Source organism: Styela clava, chromosome 12 (assembly GCF_964204865.1).
Source record: "Styela clava chromosome 12, kaStyClav1.hap1.2, whole genome shotgun sequence".
In the NCBI taxonomy this organism is placed as follows: domain Eukaryota; kingdom Metazoa; phylum Chordata; class Ascidiacea; order Stolidobranchia; family Styelidae; genus Styela; species Styela clava.
In genome coordinates, this window is record NC_135261.1 from 5,964,432 (window position 1) to 5,983,934 (window position 19,503).

The following is a 19,503-nucleotide window of genomic DNA, read 5'->3' on the forward strand; positions in this document are numbered from 1 at the left end:
CACCACTGCCTACACCAGGGGTGTCGAACTTGCAGCCCGCGGGCCGCATGCGGCTCAAGAGCACTTCCAATGCGGCCCTTGAAAGCTTAAAAATATTTGTAAAATTTTGTGGGAAGAGAAATCGGTCATTCACATAGACAACGACAATTTACTGAAAATAGTTTTGGAAAATTAAAGTTGTTTTGTTTGCAATTTGACCCAATTATGGATACACCCCAAGCTAGCAAATAAATACTTAAGAAACAAAATTCCAGGATTAAATAGAACGCAAAGAACATGAAGAAGGAGGCATTGTTGAAGAAAAATTGGAGTTGGAATATTTCTACATTTCTCAAAATTCTAAAGCACGTTGTTTAATTTGTCACATTTCCATCAGTACAAAAGAATGCAATATAATGAGACATTATTAGAATAATCCCAGCAGTCAATATGACTATTTCAAAGATCAACTTTGAACAAAATTTTTTTATGAGTTTGTATATTATCATAATTATAAGACTATCTAGTTACTAAAAATCAATATCAATCATAACTCAAGCGGTCCTATGCCACGTAATGGCAGGAAATGTCGCGAGTAATGTCTGGTCCAAAAAGTCAGTCATTTGTTTGTTTACTGATCTATACATAAAATGATAAACATAATAATTTTGCATTACTGAAATTAATCAAACATTCTCAGCAACTGATTAACTGATTAACTGATGATCATGTGACCTCGTCAATTAGAGTTGGTACTGTAAAAGCATTTCAGCCCGATATTAGTAAGCTGGTAGCACAAAAGAAATACCAAACGTCAGGACATATGTAATAAAAAAAACATTGATTTTACTCAGTAGTATTTTAGGTCTATATATTTCGGTTAGGTCATTTTTAGTGTATGTATTATTCTTTCCTTATCAAAACTTTGTTCAAAAATGTTTTGGATAGTTTTACATAAAAATTTATGATTTTTTGTAATAAATGCATTGAATTGCAATAATACTGAAAGGCAAAAATGAATATGTAAATTGCATTTGAAATTTAAGAAAATACTAAAACTTCATTCCGCTGTTTAATTGCATCACAATATATGTCACACACTACATCTATCTAAAAATATGCTTCAGGTATACATTATCAAAATATATCAAAAACTGTTTGCGGCCCTTTGCAAAATTCCCAAAAAGCAATGCGGCCCTCGAAAACCCACGAGTTTGACACCCCTGGGCCCTGCACGGTGTCTGAGATGTCATAGTCAAATTCAACTATTTTTTTACCTTTTTGCTGATCGCATTCAAAATTACGAGAAATTAAAATATATAGACACACTATTAATAAGGATGAAAGCCCTACGAACAAGCTGATTATAGAGTTAATCAGATAACGATGAGAAACTATACATAATGTTCCAGTCGAAGGGTGTCCCAAAAATTTCGTATATAAGTATGAATTCAATTTCGATTAAATACTTTAGGCCAGCAACGGATTTGGTCGATGAAAGACCCTATTTAATAGCTTAGTGGTTCCCAACCTTTTTTTATGTCACGCCACACTATTGAGCTATTAAATATTCGAGGCACATCTCTCACAAAAAAGAAACATTTCCTACTCTTGAAGCCATTTAGCTATAAAATAATAAAAAACATAGAGAATCAGATAAGGGAAATTCTATTCTTGTTAATATAACATATATATCCTGTATTTTCATGAATATGTAAGGGCCGGGGCCCGATGGTTGCCGACCAATGCTTTATCCAATCAAGGTATTCGGACGTAAAAATGCGTTTGGAAAGGTAAAATCGGACCTAGGAATAGTTTGTTAGTGATTGTTGTGCACCCCATACAGGATTCAGTAGCGATTTCGAATACGAAACGCTATTAATGGAATCCACGTACAGAAGCATGTTATACAAAAAAAATTCGTATGAAAATTCTTGTATTTTAAGATAGAGATATAGTCTAGTAATTGCGTGTATTTATATAACGTATTGGCGATCTCTGATAGAATAGGATTTTTATATTTATCATGTAGATAGGAAAGTCGATAGGACGGTTTAATCATACGGCGAACCACGGCCACTCGTCCGGTATATGTCATGTATGGGATAAGTTAACCAGTTTTTGTTTCGAATGCATGAAATTGGTGGTCGATGAAGCTGCAACCGACCAGTGGTTACGCGAACCACCCTCCGACGGTGAGCAGAGCAATCCTCTCGCACATAATTACCCCCACGAGATTCTAGCATCTTTACCGTACCTTTGTCTTGTGTATTGGGCTAAATTTTCACTTGTATATTTCCTTTATTTCTATCGCACATTAGTAACAAATAAAACGCGGCGTTTCTATGTAGGATTTGACGTCGACAATAAGATATATATATATAACTTCTGAACATTGAGTTTTTTTCGAATTAAAAATGTAGGATGGGGCGGGGTGTACCAGATTTTAAGAAGGGGTTGAAAGGGTGTACCATTCCAAAAAAGGTTGACCAGCACTGGTTTAGACTAGAGTGTACAGGTTTTACATGATTTAGGATAGGATTTACAATTTATCGGTACCTGTATCCTAGGAAGAAGGAAGCCGATAAGACCGCTTAAAAATATGCGAACCACGGCTTTTCGTCCGGTTACCAGTCCACGTCGAGTATGGAATTAGTTGATTGTTTTCGCAAAAAATCTTTTTTTAAAAACTCATACGACCGTAGGCTAGGTTACTGTCATTGTCATTCATAAAGATTTTATGTCTAAAAATACGCATTCAAAATTCAATATCATTAAAATTCAAAACTTTACACGCACACAGTCCTATAACGTCAGCAGTCTAACTTCGCTAGCATTACAGCAGACAGATCCCAATTTCGTCTGTAGACTGTATCTGTATAACATGAGCAAAATATGTCACCTCTACACATAAAATGCCTTCTAGAATATATGAATGTGATTTTCTCAACATCGGCGCCATGAAACTAATCTTTCCGTACTTATAAGCTTTCAAAATGTACTGTTATTGCACCACGGAAAGAATTTGGTGAAACAAAAGTGAACCTAAGATCTCACATGACCAAGAAAATATATTTTGAGAGAAATAATCACGGCATTTTCTACTGAATATATAGTTCATTTTCAGTTGCCAACACTTGGACTGCTTTTTGGTGTTTCATAGCTTTTTGTCAAACTACGGTTTTACATTTCCACAGCAGTAATCTAGATTTTATTTGAAAGATTTCAAACAGAAGCAAAGCGACACTGAGTATTTGTTAACGCTAGGTCTCTGATTAAGTTTTAAATTTAATCCGAGATCAGTCTTAATCAAGGGTTGACTCAGGTGAGGGTTTTGATATCGACCCTAAAAAGCACAGTCATTATATTGCAGACTAGAACAAATAGGCTGATGTCGTAAGAGGTAGCAGTTAAATCTTCGGAGTGTTTGTTAAGTATTCAGATTGTTTGTTCAACTTTAATATTTAATCATGCATTGCTCAATTGTTACATCAGTTAGCGACTTACTATATTTTGTAGCAGTTACAACAGTGCACAGGTACCTGAAATTTTATTAGAACATATCATTGGCAATTGTTGCCGTTTCGCTCATTCAAGTCCATATCCAAAACAATTGATTCGAGATGTACAGGGAATGACATGGAATGGTACAGTTCCGTAACAGGATAGAACGCACTTCGCTGTATGATTAGTCGTGTTTTCGCTTTCTCCAATAAATAACCGCAAAGCGATAACAGTGTACATTAGATGTATATTGGACTATAAGATTAAGTTTAGTTGTTATTAATATATATGTATTATTAGGCGAGTAAATGTAGTAAACGTGCTTGGGACCCATATGTACTGACACATGTCATTAAATCCATCATCGTGGATACCGAACACTTGGGACTGCTTTGGTAAATTCATGTTGATATTGCTGTGTTTGAAATTCTTCAACTAATGGACTGATCGAATTCAAATTTTCCGTTCTTAACGTATGAGAACCCTCCCTTCCGTAACACATTTTATCGGATCGTTTCATCAAATTCGGTGTGCGTATGTCAGACATTCATGTTGAAATATTTGATCATCACTCTCTTATTAAGTCTGATATTTTGCTTATTCATTTCCAGTCGCTCTTGTTTTAGACCAGCGGATCCCAAACTATGGGTCGCGATCCACTGGTGGGTCGCAAAAGGAATCTTAGTGGGTCCTGAAAAAATGTAAAAGTTTTGATTAATCATACTGGTTATTAGGATCGGTGGCGACTCGAATACGTAAATCTTCAAAAAAACAAAAGAATAAATTGAATTTAAATTATAATCTGTGAAAGTTTCTATTTTACGATCTTAAGGAACAAAAATTTGCTACACAAAGAATGACCATGTGGCTTTTTTACGCATAGCAGTTTTGTACACTGTAACCACTTCTTACCGTGTTTCCCCGAAATTTAAACAGGATTTAAATTTATTTTCTTTTGAAGAAGAACACTATGTTTTTGTTTGGAAGGGGTCATTTGTGTTCATTTATCAAAAATAACATTGTAGAAAACGAGATAGGTCGCCATAAGCTGTAGTAATAAATAGTGGGTCCCAATTCTAAAAAGTTTGGGAACCACTGTTTAGACTATCATTCTGCATATTTCCAGGCAATGTGTGAGAACGATTTCCTGGAATCTAAAAAAAGGTTTTTGTGAAATCGATGACCTCAGAGAGGAAGGGGTGGAGAATTGCCTAAAATAAATCGCGATACACGGCCTCTCCTGGGAGTTAACTAGTGTTTTAACTATTGTTGGATTGTACCTGTTGAATAAAAGGTCACATTAACCAAAAAAATATCACGGACAAATCATAACCACCGGAAAGATCGATGCTTCAAATATTTTGTATGGATAATTTTATGGTGATGTTTATCTTCATGTGTATTTGAAATGTCAAAAACTGGTTTTCGTCACTGCAATGGTCAACCTTACCCGGAAGCTAGGCAATAAGCTGTGGCCAGTCATATGATTATCATGGTCTAAACTTACTCCCCTTTACGTTAAACGTGATCTAAAATTGAGGGAAATTAGGTGTTTCAAATAAAATCTGTTCAAGTTGTAGCAGAGATAGGAAGATTTTATTCATGGAAGATTTCTTTTATTAAATTATATTACATACCTCTAGAGCAGTGTTCTTCAACCTTTTTTACCGTGGTATACCTTTTACAGTTTTTCGAGAACTTCGTATACCTTACAAATACCAATGTTTATTTCAAGCTAAAATGAACATTAAATGTTAGTCACATATTGTAAAAAAACTAAAATCTAGGTGGCGGGGCAAGTCATTATAAATGCTTCTTTTAGTTTTTACTCACAGATGCAATTAATTTAACAACACCCAAATGTGTAAAAAATGTAAAGACAATGTTAATTTAATTTCAGTGGCTTCTTTGTTCTTGTATAGTTTCGGCAATTCGTTAGTTCCTTTTCAATTGCTCCCCGCATTAGTGAATCAATATCAAGTATTGAGTTTCGCTTTTTCGACTTGATTTCAACAAGACTGGAAACTCCTTCTTCACACAAATGAGTCGTAGGCATCTGTACCAGGAGAGCAACGGCCTTTTCTGCCAGATTTTTTGTACTGGGGAAATTCAAAAAGAGAAACCCGACACTCCCGAGTTATTCATTTCGCGGAATAAATTTTTTGATTTAAATCCCCCCGGAGTTCCAACAATTCTTCGTCTTCTGTTGGTTCACTAATAAATGGCTTCATTATCCACGAGTGTCCTTCCAGGCGTCTGTTATTATCTTCAGGAAAGTACAAAGCCAATTTATCACCCAGTAAATTCCAAAACTTAATCCAACCTGAACTCAGGTTGTGTACCAGGTTAGGGTTCAGGTTATGCGACATCTTGGGACGCATACTTCAGAAGTACCGCCGTTTGGATGTTTCCCCTGGCATAGACGCCTTTGTTTACTTCATGACATTGGCCAATCAGCAAGATGCAAAAATAAACGTAACAATGCCCCCAATTCGCATCCACTCAGACACATTCTCTCACTCAGACAGACTTTCAGGTGTGGTCGTGAACACTGGACATTACCTCATTTTCGCGACTTAGAATTATATTCGTTAGTTTTTAGCTGTTTTTCGGAAATTTAAATGAAAATAAGTCAATGATCCCCTTGTCCTCCATGGATTTTCAGTTTAATTACAGTACCAAAAATTAGTGTAGAAATAGCTGTGATAGACTAGGCTAAAATTCTTTACCGGTACTTTTAAAAAACAGATCGTTGAATGGTATGAATTAGAATGATAGATTGAAACAAATACTTCATTTTATAGGCAACAACTAGCGAAACCACTCTTAAAATAGGCACCGAAAATTTCAGAATGGTAAATGAGAAAATTTTTCCGGGGTCAAAGGTCGGGGAAAGGTCCATTTAGTGGAGCGTCCCGGGTCAGATTATAACAGATTTCACGATCACTGGGATACGCAAACTACCGTACCTTACTGCGAAGACGAGTTCAGCAATCCTTTTGCGTGTGACATTGCCCACGTGATTCAAACCTACGAAAGCACGCAGAGTACAGTAATCAAGTGCACGATGCGCCAAGCAAAATACAGATTTCGCGAAATCGCTCCCCTATCGCCCCCTTCGAATTTTTCGCCCCCCTCTGTATTGTTTTCGCCCACCGGGGGGCGATATCGCCCACTTTGGGAATCACTGTATAAACCACTGAATCAACTCATTTTCCCCATGAGTCATTTTGCAATATATATTGTAGGTAGACTTTTTTCCGTATTCAGACTAATGACCCAAAACAATACTCTCTGTCGACCGATCTTGCTAATTTTCTTTAAAATTTTGAGAAACCTGGGAAATATAGTTTAAGCCTTTAAAAAAGAATGGCTTTGCCAGCATCACAACTAATCAAAATTGAATGTGATGTCATAATGTCAACTTGAATGACATGCACTCAATGTTGTTGAACAAATGTACGCTCAAGAGATGTTTCGAATGTTGCAAAGAATGAATCGTATGATTTGTAAGTGCATACGCCTTTGGCAACATGTCCAAAAATAACCATAGCTCATTGCAGATATACAAACTCACACGTTTAAACAACTCACAATATCGTGTGTAGCTTTGCACAGATGTAAGTTTTATTGGACCTGGAAATGAATGTTACACATTAGATTCCTGCACATCTCATCAAAGTCATATCGTCACAGATGTCGTACGCTTGAATGTACTTTTTATCATAGCGCTTTTAGGTTGTTCTGCTTACGGACACAAAATATTTTTGGTTATCATGACTTGAGGTTTAAGCAATTTTTTCAGAAGCGAGCACCCAAGTTCAGTTTGACTCAAAGGTTTGGCTTGTAACAAACCCTTCAATTTAGTTTAGAACAGGCGTAATCTTATTTTGAAATTTGCTGTTGACAGCCAAAACAAATTTTTAATCTAATATACTTCATAACACTCAATAACTTTTATGCTCACGAGAGTACATTTAGGCTTCGTTCGCATGTGCCCTTGTCGGGTTAAAAGCGCGTTGAAAAAAAAGTTTGCCATCTGTGGGCTTTGAAAAAATAGAGCGCTTTTCCTTGTATTTGATTGAATATATTCGTATTTAACGAATATAGTTGCGAGCACAAAGTGTGATTCGTCCGAATCATCTTTTTAAAATTGTATTAGTGGTCTGAAATCTATTCAATTGAGGTTTGTAATATCCGTCAATTTCAATTATTATGAATTGCGTAGAAATTATTTAAAATTTTACACTTATTTTCGTTGAACAACCCAATAAACATTAAAAGTCTTATTTTCAATAATTTCATAATAATTGGAAGCCGAATTGTTCAAAGGCCATAGAAAAAAGAAAAGGTTTTAGCTTTAATAATAGAAGAAGATTGTCCCAGGAAAACAAAATCAGTAAATAATGTAAAATAAAACAACATGATAAATTGATAACGTCCATTTCTGACTATTTTGCGGTAATTTCTCGTTTCTGTTTTATTGCAATCAGCAATAACGCGCGATCTTTAAATTACAGCACAGTTCATTGTCATCCGTTTGTCACCTTTCGTTAATACTATTAATTGTCAGTTTGTTTCGTTTTCACCTTGGAATACAATATATAGTATTCGGTAAATAGTTCATTTTGTCAGTCCTTAGTTTCGTTCAATAATCATCGTTTGTCCGTTCCTTGTCCGTCAGTATAATTGTCGTTCGGTCACATGCGCATTGATTCATTGGAGTTGCATCCTTTTTATCGTTTTCGTCAATTGGCAGAGGCAGCAGCTGTGAGAAAAATGAACGATTAATGTTAGCTAAAGGCCCCTACGACTAAATTAGGAATAATCGTGATTTTACCTGACTTGCCGGACAGTCACTAATATAGCCAAGAAAGTATATTTCAGGCTAATTTGTTTGTTGGAGGATGTTTCCTCTGTCGCCAGACGCCGACGAATATCAACTATAGCGCGTGCACCGATTCCAGTCTGTCAGATACACTTAAACGAGGCAATGTTTTTATTATCGGCATACGATTACAGTACAATAGAATGATCCAACCGAATCCAAAAGGATAAAAAAATCAATAATATTGAGTAATTTATATACTAATAACCAATAGATGAAAACGTACTAATCAAGTATGAAACATAAATAAATTATATTAAAACTGATATGGCTTGGGGCTATTTAAATCAATTATGTCCAGTGGAAAACAAGTTGAGGAGGTGCATAATTCTGAAAAGTCTCATCAAACTGGTTTTACTAAATTTGATATTATTAATAATAAAAAAACAGTGAAATCTTACTAAAATAACAACATTATCCCAATACACACAGTAAGTTTCTGAATATGAGTATTCTCACGTATTGCAAGTTCGTCACGATAAACGTGACTGTCGCGAAATAATTTGATAGTTAGTTCTGTTTATTGTAGTGAGCAATTTTGATTTTCCCGGAAGTGAATGCTAAAATTCGAAAGCCCGAGGTTTCCATGTTCTATATCAAAACTGTTTGCGAGCCAGAGCGTTGATATATGTACGTTAGTCACAGAATAGTTTATTAGCTAATCGACTAGCGTCATTTCCTTAGGCTTGGGAAGTCGTTTGGAATTATTTCATAAATAACTTTTTCACTTTCAGGTGGAGGCATACTGCTTCGAAAAGAATTTCAAAAATAAATTACCCGATGTTAAAAAAATTGGGAAAGTTACAAAAACTAACAGTGTCAACTTCTTCTAACTTGCATTGCCAGGAACACTGGACTTCTGATCAACCACAAAATCAGCTGCAGTGTTAACACAGAAATTTTCTTTCTGGAAAATATTCCGAGGAATAACAAATACGTCATGCAGCCTCGGTCAGACAAACGTTACAGAAATACATCTGTGTACTTCTGCTACAGCATTTTTACATTGAACGCCTACGGATCCACTTGTACAAAGGCATGAAGCTAGAAAAGTTAGGAAGTCCCGCGTAACCCCAACTGGAAGTTGTTTTCGGTGGCTGCAGAAACATGACAAAATAGTATTGAAAAAGACGTGAGAGTCTGTGACTCATTGCAGAATCCCTTTTTAAAAACAAGTTCGTTTAAGTTGGGGATAAGCGTGGTTCTGGGTGTGATAAATAAAGTAGGTCAGGAGCTTGACTTCGAGTCCGAAAATCACAATTTTATATTTACATTCAGGGCCGGCCTTGGCCTACCGCAACATATGCTACTTCAGTGGGCCCTGCACTACCATGTTCTCCGCGCTAATTTTAGGAATAGATCAATGAATTTATCCGACTCAAATTATAACCTTGTATATTTTAGATAAAAAATATACTGAATAACTTCGCCACGCTCGGAGTTTCCTCAATATTAATTTTTATTTGGATAAAATGTAAAGACGAATTAATTTACATTATTAAATCTTAATTTTCATCCTTATTTTCATCTCTAATCGAAGTAGGCATCGCGCAATTCATTTCGAAATGGGCGCTTCAATACCAACGATAGACCTTTATAATGAGTAATAATATTTCTATTTTTATAGATATATAATCACTAAGATCTTGAACTACTGAACACGTTGACATCATGACAGCTTCTATTTATAGGTTTTACATCGATTCGATATTTGTTGTTTTGATGGTTTACATCACTATTCACCAAATTTATATGTTCACAAGAAAAGGCTTATACAAAAGAGAGATACGAAGCTTGAGTGACGTTTTGAAGGCGTCGAATCTACCAGTCATTATGAATGTCACGCTCATTCTTTCAGGATTGTTTGGTATAGCAACGATCATGTGTGCTATTGATCGTTGAGTTAGAAATTCACTGCAATAATGTATACATATTTAACAATAACGAAAGAATATCTAAATATGATATATGTGAGAGATGTATGTACTCATACAATCTCTTTAAACCTCAATAATAGCGTGTTCGTGTTATACATTTGCTTTACAACATCTATCTACATTCTACATGGTATTGTGGTTTCGTCAAACGATGTTCATCATTGAGAAAACTTTGAAGAAACTGTCGCCCGAATGTTTAAAAAAAGTTGGTTATTTTCAGGGACTTTTTATAATAATATCTGCTATTGTCGTCGGAATAATTTGGGTATTATTAAACTTGCTATATTTGGACTACATTCTGAAGTTGTTCTTAGGGATTCAACTTGAAATACAGATTGGATTTCTGACTCTTTTTCTGATTTCTTTAATTAGGAACCAACGTAGCGTGAAGTATTCGCATCAGAATCAAAGACCTCCTAATCATCTTGTAAGATTAATGATCTATCGCAGCGGCCATTGTTGTTGCTATTACAGATATAGAAACACTAGGAATTGCTTTCGGTTTAGAAATGCATATTTTGTATGTGAATATTATGATAAATATGTGTTGTGTTTCATTCTGTTTTGCCGATTGGAAATTTTTTTCCCCTTGTATTGTGTTATGTAAAAGGGATAGCGAGGAAGCTGAACCAGTTCCCCCAAATGATAACATACGTGAAGAAACAGTGTAAATCATAATATCATCACCGTTTTTTGTTTTTTTTGTTGAACATTAATCGTAAACATTTTCTATTCATTTTACTTGGAGTTGCTTTTTTAAGATCATCTCGATGTAATTATTGAACTATTTTGAGATCAAATAAAACATTTTGCAAACAAAGTTGTGAGTAGGATTGGGGTTTACGGGTCGGCTTCGTCCAGGGTTCAGTTTGAAATCGACGAGCGAACAACTTGGTTATAACACCATAATAAGCATCATATTGTAAGACAGATACTTATACGATGTCTGAGATGTCATATTTAAAGTAAAGTTATTTTTCTTTTCTTTATGCAAATCACATTCAAAATAACGAAAAATAAAAAGATATACACGCGATTTTAATATGGATGGAAACCTTACGAACAACCTGGTTATCTAGCTAATCAGATAACGATGAGAAACTAATAAGCATTATCTTCCGATCAAAGGGTGCCCCAAAAATTTCGTATACTCGTATGAATTTAAATTCGAGTAAATACTCTAGGCTGCATTTAGACGATGAGAATCCTTCCAGACTACGCTATTGGTTAAGACCTTCTTTGACAATAACCAGTTCTATTATGACGTCATAATGTGTGCTAAAATATAATATGACGTCATAAATATTCAAAATTGAGTGAAATGCATAGGAGATTGGATGGGAAGTTGAAATTAAAAACAATATAAGAACTCGAAGCTGTGACTTAACGTCATGGCGAACTTCAGTCATTATTATTTTAAAACCGTAGTATCGATTTGATTCACACAATCCTAAGTTCTATTGAATATATAACAAATATAAGTAGTTTTAAATACATTCTCACTATTTGTCGTATTATTAGAAAATGACGTCATCGAAATCCTTAGTCTTGCTAACGTAGTAGATGCCAAATATTGATGGATATTTTGTTCCATATGGGCGAGTAAGCGAAAAGATCAAAAAATATTCCACGTTTGCAATGTATTTAAAAGTTTTCCCGTCGTCAACTTGACAACTCAATAATTTTGTTTGAAACAACGAGCATATTGTATCATGCTTGAGTTGTAAAATGACTTCAAAACTTTTAGAAGAACTTTAAATTAGGCGTTGTGTATCTTTCAAATGTTTCCTGTTTCATTATTTTAACAGAGGATTTAGGATTTACATATTTATCACGGGGGAGAGGAAAGCCAAAAGATGAATTAATCATATGGCAAACCACGACCTCTCGTCCGGTTACCACTCCAGGTCGAGTATGGGATAAGTTAGCTAGTTATATGTTTTCTGAGGCATGGTCTTGACGGTGGAGGAAGCCGTAATCAACAAGCGACTACGTGAATAACCTACGGCGCCGAGGAGTCCAGCAATCCTCTCCCACATAATTAACTCCGCCGGTTGGTACTTCTGTGTGGTTGATTCTATTTGCTTAAAACTTTTGAGAAAGTGGGGGCAAGTGAGCCCCCAACGCCATCGCTCTAGTAGAAAACGAAAGATCCCGGATTGGTACGGAGATAGAATTTCGTAGTTCTGTTCAAATTACAGATGCAGCTGTTTTCTATTTGTAATCGTTTGCGTATTTTATTTCCATATGGTTATTGGGAAACATTCTAATTTTAACTGGTGATTTATACCTTATGTTCATCCCTTCGCACCGGAACCTGGGACGCGGATGTGCCATAAACTGACTATTGTACATATCGTCGTCGTGCCGTACCTCTTTGTCTTGTGTATTGTACTAGAGTTTTATATGTAGCTTATATTTTCGCTATTTCATGTCTGTTGCATGACTATAACGCAGCAGTCCTAAACTTCATCTATATTTGTTAGAGGTGTATGTCGCACATGTGTGACCTAGGTCGGTACGTTCTTGAACATGTATCCTGTCTCTGTTATACTGTTTGATTATTATGCAGATACCGTTACATTTTTGAGGCATGCATATAGTAAGTTTCTGAATATGAGTATTCTCACGTATTGCAAGTGCGTCACGCGTGACAGTCGCAATAGACTTTGATCGGTTTTCCCGGAACTGAATTCTGAAGCCCGAAGTTTCGTGATCTATATCATAACTGTTTGCGAGCCAGAACGTTGATATATGTACGTTGGTCGCAGAATAGTTTATTAGACTATCGAATAGTCACCTTTACTCCTGCTACAGCATCCTTGCATTATACGCATACGGATCCACTTGTACAAAGGCAGAAAGCCAGGAAACTAGAAGTTGCTTTCGGTGACTATTGTTAAAATTTTGCTTTTTACTTCAATTTTATGTAATAAGCGAGGGACGATAGCATTTGTTAGGGCGACGCTTACTCGCTCCTTTCTCGCCCAACAAGACCAGGTACAGGCTCCACTGATATCCAACGATATCTTACAGTGTTACTTCGTTGGTAAAGTTATCCAATATATACAAGCGCGCAATTTTATTTATCTCGGTTAGTTCGTTTGGAGTAAGGATTGACAGCCCAGTTCAAAAACGTCGGTTTATCATTGAATCGCAGAAACATAGTATTGAAAAAAAAACGTGAGAGTCTGTGCCTCACTGCAAATTCAACAAGTTCGTTTAAGTTGGGTAAGAGGGATGAGCATGGTTCTGGGTATGATAAATCAAATGGGTCATAAGCTTGACTTTGAGAACGAAAATCACTATTTTATGTCTACACCCAGGGCCGGCCTTGGCCCACCGCAACGTATGCGACCTCAGTGGGCCTCACACTACCACGAGCTCCGCGCTGATTTCGGGAATAGATCAATGAATTTGCCCGACATAAATTATAACGTTGTTCCATTTGGATGATATACATACTGATTAACTTCGCCACGCGCTCGGAGTTCAAGGTAATTTACATTATCAAATCTTACTTTTAATCATTATTTTCATCTCTTATCACGGGCGCCACAAAAGGTAACGCCGCAATCGTATTATGGGTAATGAATCAGAGTAGGCACCGCGCAATTCATTTCGGATAGGACATCGCAATAACTAAGGTCACCCCTGTATAATGAGTAATATTATTTTTATAGATTTTATCACTAAGGTCTAAAACTCCTGAACACACTGACATCATGACAGTTTCTATTTATGGATACCACATCGATTTGATATTTGTTGTTTTGATGGTCAACATAACTATTCACCAAATTTTTATATTCATAAAGAAAGGCTTATACAAAAGAAAGATCCAAAGCTTGAGAGACATTTTGAAGGCGTCGAATCTACCAGTCATTATGAATGTCACTCTCATTCTTGCAGGATTGTTTGGCATAGCAGCGATAATGTGTGTTATCGGATATGATATCGTTGAGATAGAAAAGATGCACTGTAACTACGTATGTACATTTAACAACACGGAAATAATATCTGAAGATGAGATATGTGAGAGATGTAATCATAAACTCCCTCTAATCTCTTTAAATCTGAATAATAGCGTATTCGCTTTATACATTTGCTTCACAACTTCTATCTACATGGTATTGTGGTTTCGTCAAACGATGTTCAGCACGGAGAAAACTTTGAAGAAATTATCGCCCAAATGTTTAAAAAAATTTGGTTATTTTCAGGGACTGTTTATAATAATATCTGCTATTGTCGTCGGAATAATTTGGATTTTATTAAACTTGCTATATTTCGACTACATTCTGAAATTGTTCTTGGGGATTCAACTTGAAATACAGATTGGGTTGCTGACTCTTTTTCTGATTCCTTTAATTAAGCACCAACGTAGCTTGAAGTATTTGCATCAGAATCAAAGACCTTCTGATCGTCTTGTAAGATTGATGAAGCGATCTATCGTAGCGGCTATTGTTGCTGCTATTACAGATATAGCAACACTCGGTATTTTGATCCGTTTGGATTTCCATTTTTTGTGTGTAAATATTTTGATCAATATGTGTTGTGTTTTATTCTGTTTCACCGATTGGAAAACAAAATTTTTTCCTTGTATTGTGTTATGTAAAAGGGATAGCGAGGCAGCTGAACCAGTTCCTCCAAATGATAACATACATGAAGAAACAGTTTAAATCATAATATAATCCCTGTTTTTGTTTTGTTTTCATTGATGAACATTTATCTGGAACATTTTCTATTATTTATTTAAAGTCACTTTTTTAAGCTCTACTTGCTGTAATTATTGAACTATTTTAAGATCAAATAAAACATTTTGCAAATAAAGTTATGAGTAGGATCAGGGTTTATGGGTCGGCTTCGTCCAGGTTTCAGTTTGAAATTGACGATCGAACAACTTGGTTATAATACCATAATAAACATTATATTGTAGAACAGATAATTATACGATGTCTGTGATGTCATAGTCAAACTTTTTGCAAATTGCATTCAAATTTACGAGAAATAAAAAGGTATACACGCGGTTTTAATAGGAATGGAAACCTTACGAACAAGCTAATTAGATAACAATGAGAAATTAAGCATTATGTTCCAATTAAAGGGTGTAGAAATGTCGTATACCAACATGAATTTAAATTAGAATGAATATTTCAGGCCAGGGCCGGATTTAGGCGATGACAGACCCTCCTAGACTACGTTCGCTATTTTACGAAGCTCTTCTTTAACAATGACGATTTTATTAAGACGTCATAATATTTTTGTGGTGGTCCGAAAATATATTATGACGTCATCAATACTGTTAAAATTGGTGAAATACGTAATTTTAGTTGCAGCAGGCTGATACATATGCTAATCGTCCTAATAGACTGAATAGAACGTTGAATTTAAAAACAGTATAAGAATTCAAGGCTGTAACATAACGCCATGGCGAACTTCAGTCCTTATTATTTGAAAATCGTAGTATCGATTTGGTTCACACAATCCTGAGTTTTATCGAATATATAACAAATAAAAGTAGTTTAAAATACGGTCAAACTATTTGTCTTATTTTACAATATTTGCCGGTATGTGGATTTCCGCTCGATTTTACGACCTCATTCCGGATATTTCGGAGAGATATTTGATTCGGAGATGTCGGACTCTAAGGAAGGTTCTGTGAAATGACCGATGTTTCAGAAGACAGCGTAGAGCAGTGCATTAATTTCATGCATTATGCTGAACTAAAACTTGATATGGATAATGCATTGGGAATGTTGGAAATATCTCACATTTGGCCGCTTTAAAATGCAACTGAAATATGTGCTAACTTTGGAGTTTCTTCTGGTATGCTTATAAGGAAAAACATAAAAGTCTCCACACAACAAGAAAAAAAGGATAACCATTCTATTTTACAGAAATTATTAGAAATTGCAAAAGGCTGTGACGTAGATAAAAATGACGTCATCGAAATTCTTAGTCTTGCTAACGTAGTAGATGCAAAATAAGTTCAAAAAATATTCTACGTTTACAATGTATTTAAAAGATTCTCCGTCTCGAAATTGACAACTCAACAATTCAAAAAATTTTGTTGGAACAACGAGCATATTACATCATGCTTGAACTGTAAAATGACGATGCTTCAAAAATTTAAAAAAAAACTTCAAAATACGCGTTGTGTATCTTTCAAATATAGCATGTTGCTTCGCCTCTTTGTTTCAGTTTATTGGAAGGGTTGGTGTGAGTGGGAATGATGGCCTAGTTCCAGCCTACTCAACTATTTTTAATAAAAAACAATATATACGCAAAACTCGGCGATGTGGCGCATTGCACTAAGCGTTAGAAATACGCTCGCCACCCCACCTTTTCCCACTCGCGTGGTTTCCCAGTTTACAATCGCATGCGGGGTTACGTATATGAGAGACGATTGCTGAACTCCTTGCTGACGTAGGGTGGTTTACGTAACTAACCCAAGCTTACAATACCAGCGCGAACAGGTGCCCGCGGGCCAACAATAACATGGAAAAAGTGTATAATCATTAAAAAAAAATCAAGATAACAAGGAAAAGCTTTTTGAGTTAAATGTGTATGTACTTTGTTCGCATTCTGATAACATATTGTCGTTGTTGTGATATTTCACAAAGTTTGTAAATCATATAGGACTCTGCTCAGCCTTAAAATATCCATGCTCACCAAAACAAACAATTGCGCAGTGTGATATTTTCTTAGACTTAGGGGGGACATTGGCCAACAGTTTAGATCAGGACCGGCGGCCAAAAATTTTGCCCATCTCGACTGGCGGGCCATTTTAGTCTGAAGTAAAATGTAAAAGTTACATTTTATGAACAGTATTTACAGTGTTACAAAAGCAAAAGTGGAAAACCATGAGCCTCGTGCCAAAGCTAAATTGTATCGCAATCCCATCATATTCCTTGAGCTATTTTAAATAAAACAGCAATATTTGGTTTTAGTTTGGTTGTGACACCATCAGGCTGGCCAGATTGAAATACCCTATTGAATTACCGGATTTGGTTTGCCATGTCTGGTCTAGATGTTCCCCAAATTACAGCTAAAAATCGGGTCAATCAACAATAATTGCTCTGTACACAAATATTCACACACATAGAATGACTAAGATTTTGAGCAAGAATATTAGGATTGAATTAATCAGCAGTCATCGTCATTCGTCGAAGCATTTTCAAACATAAAGTATTTACTGTATACTGACACCTAAGGATGAATGAACTTGGTGAGCGCATGGTGTCAGTATTGATCAACAATTGAGGGGGTGCAAGGAGTCAAGTAAGAAAGTAAATATTATATTCGAAGTATAGATATTCATGTTATGAACCAATTTTTTGGCAGTCAATTCCCCAAACAACATCATGAATATATTTTAGTATGAAACGTACTGAATCTCTAAAATGAGAAAATAACGAAACGAATAAAACTTCGCCTGAACTTGTCGTTGTTATAGTAACGTGATCGCAACTCCGTGTCTCAGTGACTGGTCTGTCTTCAGTCGCTGCTTTGTGTTTTTATTGTTGGGTACCGGTGTCCTGACAATGCGATATCTGAGGTGTTGGCACCGATTTGTTGGAGATACAGTGTCACAGTACTGCACTATTCACAATAACCAGTTATAAAGTTGAAGTTCGCCCTTATTTTTTGTATCTCCTAACTCTGTTGCTCGGGTCCGGTACGATACGTCTGTACGGTAAGGGTTAGGTTTTGCAGTTTTTACCGGTATAAGTTTGTTTCTACTCCCTAATCGACTATAAAATAATTGATAAAAAAAATAACTTAGATAAAAACTGAATATAAAATCAGGAGAACAAATAAAACCTCAAGCTGTTAATGAATTGAAAAAACTGTTACGCTACAGTTTCTCTTAGTTAAATTTGGATAATATATAATTATTGCATGCGAGAAGAGCCGCATAAAAACTCCGGCGAGCGCATGGTTTGCCCACCGTTGCTCTATGACGTAATTGTGACGTCAGACCAAGATTATGTCAGTATGTAGGGTTTGTCATCTTGATGTAGCTTACAAAACAGTAGGGCACACCAGCACACTAAGGGGGTTTAGGATTGACACATACAAACATCGTCATGCTAATCCACTTCATTTCGGTACAGCACTAGAAGTACTTTAGGTACGAAACTTCATGGTTACCAAAACCTGTAAACCTTTCTTAAGCGGTTGAAGAATATTTGCTTTGCAAAATTGGTATTATACGTTTGTGTAAAGTTCTTTTCAGTCCACTACAAAATTCACTTCATTTCTAATATTATTAATTTCGAAAATTATGCTGATCTCACATATTTTTGACTTGCTGCATGCGGCTCTTATAATAGAAAATTTTGCCCACCCCTGTCATAGAGCTTGCCAAAGTATACATACGATCGCCCAAAATGGCATCTGTACTGGAATATATATGCAAGCGCACTGTGTAATACATTTTCTGAAGAGATCGGACCTCAGTAAATTTAAAGTTTAGTATGTAGGGTATCTGGTTGTAGTCTTACGCGTCGCGGAGTCACATGACCTGGGCCTATAAGTATAATTATTATTATTAAAAATAGTTGAGTAGCCTGTGCATTAAGTCATCGCTGTCAATTTCACCAACCCTTCCAATAAATAGAAACTAGATAGCGATCGGAGACCGCCGACTTATCGATCTTCCGCATGTTCAATATTTTACTCGACAATTTTGACGAAGTATCGCAGACAGGGCATTGTTACGCACTATTTTGCTCCATCTGTATTGACTAAGCATTAAAAAGTTTGGGTTTCACACTATTTTCACTATTCCAACAAAAGTTTAACAACAACTCTACGCACACACGTACAATACGGGCTCTCTTAGGATGTGGATTGTATGAAAATACCAAGGTCCATGAATAATACGGAATTCGAATTCAGTCACTCACTTCGGTCACTTGCGTCGACCGCATTTGGTATTTTCGAGAAGCCAGTCTAGCATATTTCACTGTGATTTAATAATATGTTTCAAGTGTTTATGACGTCGACAGGTCTGTGTCTGCCAATCTCGGAGTGCTGTTACCCGGCTTTGAATTATCGTGCCGTTACCTATCTTAGAGCATTTTGAAAATGGTTGGGAAAAAAGATTTGTGAACGTTAGGTTTGCCGATTGGTTAAAACGAGAGAAATGAAACAAGCCGCAAATCAGAGTGAGAAAAAATGATTAAGGAA

General features: G+C 35.9%; 1 protein-coding gene and 1 long non-coding RNA gene across 2 annotated transcripts in view; one reads left to right on the top strand and one right to left on the bottom strand.

The window, feature by feature from the left end:
• LOC120329268 (mitogen-activated protein kinase kinase kinase kinase 3-like) overlaps positions 1 to 19,503 on the top strand; it is a 362,445-nt gene that overhangs the window by 143,461 nt on the left and 199,481 nt on the right. The gene's annotated exons all lie outside the window — the stretch shown is intronic.
• LOC120329274 (uncharacterized) lies at positions 7,087 to 8,540 on the bottom strand. Its single transcript, XR_005567728.2, has 2 exons — positions 8,324 to 8,540; positions 7,087 to 8,251 (listed from the first exon to the last, which is right to left on the bottom strand). It is a non-coding gene; the product is annotated as an uncharacterized LOC120329274 (long non-coding RNA).